A 6,042-nucleotide genomic window follows, 5' to 3' on the forward strand; every position below is an offset into this window, starting at 1 on the left:
CAACACCGCCCCCAACCCCGTCCAACTCTGCCCCCCCCAACCCCATCCAACCGCTCCCCCCGCTCCCCAACCCCATCCATCCCCGTCCCTTCTCTAGAGCAGTCAGACTGTACACCAACGATAAGACTACTGCTGCTGCTGCAGCTGCCTTTGTGGGGTAAGTCTCCAAATAGCGCACACACACACAGCCACACACACAACCTTTAACTGCAACTTTTCAAGAAGTCCTACATTTGCCCTGAACAGGACAATGTTAGAGAGATTATTTGGGGAAGCGGGGGGCATTTAGTGTACACCCGTCTGTAGAACTCCAGGGAAAGTGTGGGGAGAGAGAAAGGGTGAGATATCAGTCATTTGGAGACGGTGCGTGTTTAATCACTGTCAACAAAAGATGTGATCACTGTTGGAAACAGTGATGTAATGTTTCTATCCGGACCTCGAGATCTCCTGATTTTCGGATAATTGATATTCAGATAGTCGAGGTTCCACTGTACATAGTTCTTTGAAAGTGGTGTCACAAAGAACTCAAAGAACTGCCACCCTCATTCCCACCTGCAGGTTCACATGACGTAGTGAGTATGGATGGGTATAAGACAAATGCAGGTTAAATTAATTAACTATAATGGGACATTTTTCAGAAGAAAATTATCTTAATTAAAAAATAAGAAAGCCAAACAATGTAAGTACATAGTTCCTTGAAAGTGGAGTTTCAGGTAGACAGATTAAGGCGGCATTTGGGCATGTTTGCCTTCATTTCTCAGACTGTCGACTTTACCTGATGAAGGAGCTGCGCTCCAAAAGCTTGTGATTTCAAATAAACCTGTTCCACTATAACCTGATGTCATGTGACTTCCATCCCAGTCCAACACCGGTACCTCCACAGCATTATTAAAATGGAGAGGGTTCAGAAAAGATTTAACAAGATGTTGCTGATAAAAAAAAAACAAAAGGTCCATTACTGGGCGAACCTGCCCTGAGCACTTACCGGAGGTGTATAGCATCCTCCCCCACTGTCTGAATAAGGCAACACCATTTTAAAGCTGCAACATGTCCTTGCACAGTCCTGTGATTTAAAGATGTTCCTTTTCCCATCTTTTAAATGAATAACACAAAAGTTGGCTTTGCAAGTGTGGACTATAAGCACCAATAAATGGATATTTTGGAGGGTCTGCACTATTTTTTATTTTGAGAACATCTAATTCTTCCAGTACTGTGGGGACGCTGTGAAATTTTTCTATTCTTTAAACTTAATTTACAACAGGTCCTACTTGGTCTTTGATACACAGTTCTGATTATGGCTGTACCAGTAATTCCCTGTTTGTTCAGAAATTGATTATGGCAAACCTTTAACAGGGCCTCAACAAAGTGCTGTTTTTTCTAAATTTATTTGCTAATTTCTGATCAGCATGAATCCACAAGCCTGTAATTTAAAGGGGGGATGAGCCCAGACTGGATGAGTACTGAAACACAGCAAAAAAAGATCTGGAGCTTTTAAAGGCTGAGTCTTCATCCTTCTGGGTAGCTATTCTACAATTTCCCACAGTTTGATTTAAGTCTGAAATTCTGGTTTGGCTGTTGCTAGGATACAATGTTTCTGTCTCCTTGGTAACAGGGAACAATCTCAGCATTGTACCTTCTCAGCAGCTATTGTGTATTACAGTGGAAACAAGGGGATTGTGGCCTAGGTCTTTCTGGGTGAAGAAGGATTCCAAAGGTTGTGTTGACAATAAAACATTCTTTAAAAGAAAGATAAAAGATCTTAGTTGAAGAATAGGAAGAACCCCAAGATTATAAGATTCTCCTCATGTTACACAGTCTTGCTGGATTAGGGTGCAGTTCAGAATATTCGACATGGTGCCTGATTTTCTGTTCTGCAAAAAATCACAGATTAGAGATTGTTTTTATCAGGCAAGACTAAATGCCAGGAGCAGACCTGCTCTTTTGGAGATGTACTACAACTCTGCTGCAGATTTTATAACAGGTTTTCCTCTCATGCAGTCTAAGATAAATCATGAATTCTTTTCTCCACATCGCCAAAACGTTCTCATTCAATTTACCTGCTATCCTGAAGATGTTGGTGCTTATCAGGGGCTTGTTGCAGAATTGGCTGTGAATAAGAAATTGATCTGCTTCTTCCCCTTCCCCACACATCCCATTCTTTCCCATCACGCCTTGCCTCTCTCACTAGATCAGTACTGTACCCCACAAATAGCCAGCATAAACTGTGAACCAAGCCTAGGATCTGACTGTTCTTTATGGTTCAACAAGTCACATATTTGGTAAGCCTTTTATGCACTATAAAGTCACAATATTTTGAAATATTTTGAGGTTAATAGTTTGAGACTGTAGCTTATATTTTAGTGTAAATGAAGGACATCATGTGTAATCTTCCTGACAGTAAGACTGGGTGGGTTGATTGTTAGAGATTAAAGGAAATTCTAGATTGTTTTACTGAGATTTAGGTACAAGATATTTATACTTGGAGATTCTGAGTGTGCAATGGGCTCTTGTGGCATAATGGTAGTGTCCCTACCTTTAACCAGGACAGCTGTGTTCAAGTCCCAGCTGCTCTAGAGATGGGTAATAACTTATCTGAACAGGTTGATTAGAAAATCTCTGAATGTGCATTGGCAGCTTTTGGGGCACAGTGTAGTTTCTGAATCTCTGAGCTGGGAGGCTCAGGTTCATGCTCCAGTGGTGTGCAGTAACATCGCTGAACAGATTAATTGGAAAATATCTGGATGTGCCATGAGTAGACTCTGAGTTTTCAAAAGACTCAGAAAGATATAGTTGATATTAGGCTATGAATTATGGTGGAAGTGGTTCATTTACTCTTAAGATAAAAGAAGTTAGTTAATTATCATTTCCAAATGTATGTAAGAATAATGCACATTTAGGACAGAGGAAGCCATTTTGAGATCAGGTTACAAGGTTCCCTATAAATCAGTGAATATCACATATAATTCTATGTAGGCAGCAGAGACAATAGGCTGCTTGGGTTTGTAAGTTACTACATCTGGATATGAGAAGGGAATTCTCTCCAGGCAAAGAGCCTTACGCCATCACAGATTCAGGAAGGTATTTTTCTGTCATGGCCAAAGTGGAGAAGAGTCAACAGATGGTGGTTGAATTAGGAAACTCACTATGAACCAAGGAAAGGTTATTAAAATTAACATGCAGTAATGTAGGCATATGAGAATCCATTAGGAAACTGGGGAAACATATGGCATGTTAATTATAAGAAGTGTAATTCTGTGGAAAATGTGACATGTGATAATTGTGAGATCTCTCCACTCTGCAGCTTTAAGAACATGTTACAAAAAAAAGTGTTTAATCAATAGAGTTTAAATCATTTGTTTTTTAAATGTTTTTTAAAATTCCTAATTGCCATTCTTCCAGCTATTAGCCAGAAGTTCGCATTTCTTTTTAAACATTATCAGTTTTCACAGATATCGTAACAAAATGTACTTACCTTGTATAGTTAGCATAACAAAGCTTTCATTTCAAATAAAAAAAGCAACCAATTTTCAAACAGATCAGCTGATTATGATTTCTGCAATAATTTCAAATGGTTTGCAGTGTGAGTGAGAATGAGAGCAGTGTTCAGGCACAAGACACTTCTTCGATTCAAAACATCCACAATTTTATTGAATGATTCCTTATTTGATGTAATGCTTATGTGAATACATGACAGCCACATTTAAATTAAAACAAACCCAGTGTAGCAAAATTAATTACCTGTACATCTATTCTGGTGTGCCGGTAAATCTTCAAACAGTAAGATATATCAGCGAGTAAACTATTGCTTTAGGTGGTGCATTATTGGTTGGGATTTTCAGTTGTTAAACAGTGATTTTATAGAACATATTTTCAAGCGTAGCTGGTACAGAAAGTATCTCATTTACTATGTTTGTGGTTAATCTAGTTATTCAGCCAATCTCAGGAACACGAAAGGCAACACTGGGGACACTGTGCAACTTTACCACAACTGGGTGGCACAGTGGCTCAGTGGTTAGCACTGCTGCCTCACTGTACCAGGGACATGGGTTTGTATTCCACCCTTGGGTGCCTGCCTGTGTGGAGATATGTTTGCAGGTTTCTGTGGGGGGTTTCCTCCATTGTCCAAAGTCGTGCAGGTTAAATTGATTGACCATGCTAAATTGCCCATAGTTTCCAGGGATGTGTAGGCTAGAGGGATTAGCTATGGTTAATGCAAGGTTACAGGGATTGGGTGGGATGATGTTTGGAGGGTTGGTGCAGACGTGATGGGCCAAATGGCCCGTTTCTGCACTGTAGAGATTTTATGTCAATAAACGTCTCTTGGCACAATGCAAGGTGTTCCGGAGTTTTGGTTATTTGTGCTAGTCTTTACTGGGGTGACGAAATGGTAAGGGAAAGGGGCATTTTCTCTACCTGATAAGGTAATTATACTTTATTACAGTTCTGAATACCAGTGTTCCTCTGACTTTGGAGATTCCAGTTTAGTGGCAGGTACAACTTATCCAATGACTATTAATTAAAAATGAAATGTTGTGAAATTAGAATAAACTTCCAGAATTCTGAGACTGACTGATTTTTGTTTTTCCCAATCTTCCAAAATGTTTTAAAAAAAAAAGACCTAACCTGATTCCAAAATTCAGTGGAAAACCATTGACTTATGTTCCAAGTGTTGGTTGAATTTAATTATGGTTCTGCAGTTTATCTTTATCTATTTGCAAAAGTTAAAGGATAAATTGACGTGATTTCACTCAACTTGATAGCTGTTCTATCAATATCCAATATTTTCTTCAAGCCAGGTGGAAGAGCCAGAGGTATAACTGTAGTTTGAAATCCTGAAATGAAAATATAGTTTTAAATCAAACTATTATCTTTCTTTGGATATAAGCCCTTGGGTACTTTGACTATTTTGACCCCCTCTTCATCCAGCCATGGGAAGAATCCTGGATTTTTGCTGGAGTATGGTGCCTTGAGCACTGCCTGACCTCTGGAAATTTACCTGATATCCATTTTACATATGGAATTCTGAACTGCAAGTGCAACACACTACACAACTTTGTGGGAATTCTACAAATGATCCACATCTTTCAGAAATCAATATTTCTAGCAGGACACACTTATGATTAGGATTTATTTTTCTCGCCAGCGCACGGGCATGGAGGAAGCTTGGCTTATGAACACAGCTAAGGTTAAGTAAGTGGACAAAGAGAATACCAGAGAATTTCCTGTTTGCATGACTCAGACTGACACCAGGAGCACATTTAGTAACTGAGCTATTATTTTGGAAGGCATATCCTTACTGTTTTGAAATGTATGAGCCTTAGAGATCTGTAGTTCCAAAGGGGAATTCAATACAGACTTGAAAAGGGACAATGTATAATGTTATGAGAAAAGAGCATGAGAATGAAACTAATTGAATAGTTCTTAATAAGAAATTCACTGAGGATTATGCTGCATATTGTACAATCACATCCCTGGTACAGATATAATTTGCTCCAGCATTATGTTTAACTATCTTATCACATAGCTTCAACTTCAACTGATGATCAACAGAAATTCTAAGTTATTATTCTGTTCCTGTTATTATTAATTATCCCAATCTGTATTACTGGAGCTATTTCTCCTGGTAATGGTGATTTTTGCTTCAGCAGTTGTACATAATTTTATTGTCCTTTATCAAGTCTGCTGCTCTCTGGTCAACTTCACAGACCAATGGCTACTAGCCATTCTTAGCTCAATCTCTGATCCATCTTTCTATTTTCCCAATACACCAGTGTTGACCATATTCATGTTGGCTGTATAATAATCCCAGTTGAAAAACAATTTTGAATACTTGAAGATAAAAATATTTAAAGTTACAGACCAGTAAGTCTCACGTCTGTCGTCTGCAAGGTGTTAGAAAGGATTCTAAAGAATAGGATTTATGACCATCTGGAAGAGCATGGCTTGATTAAATGCAGTCAACACGGCTTTGTGAGGGGCAGGTCATGCCTCACAAACCTTATCGAGTTCTTTGAGGATGTGACTAGAAAAGTTGATGAGGGT

General features: G+C 38.9%; 1 protein-coding gene across 2 annotated transcripts in view; it reads right to left on the reverse strand.

Annotated features, from left to right (window-relative positions):
* Nucleotides 1-4,229: 4,229 nt before the first annotated feature.
* The window catches only part of pde9ab (phosphodiesterase 9ab), a 76,495-nt gene continuing 74,682 nt past the window's right edge, over nucleotides 4,230-6,042 (reverse strand). For both annotated transcript variants that reach the window (XM_043676388.1, XM_043676390.1), the window contains exon 19: nucleotides 4,230-4,832. The gene's annotated coding sequence lies outside the window, so the exon portion shown is untranslated. The remainder of the gene's footprint in view (nucleotides 4,833-6,042) is intronic.

This window comes from Chiloscyllium plagiosum, chromosome 35, assembly GCF_004010195.1.
Source record: "Chiloscyllium plagiosum isolate BGI_BamShark_2017 chromosome 35, ASM401019v2, whole genome shotgun sequence".
Lineage (NCBI taxonomy): Eukaryota > Metazoa > Chordata > Chondrichthyes > Orectolobiformes > Hemiscylliidae > Chiloscyllium > Chiloscyllium plagiosum.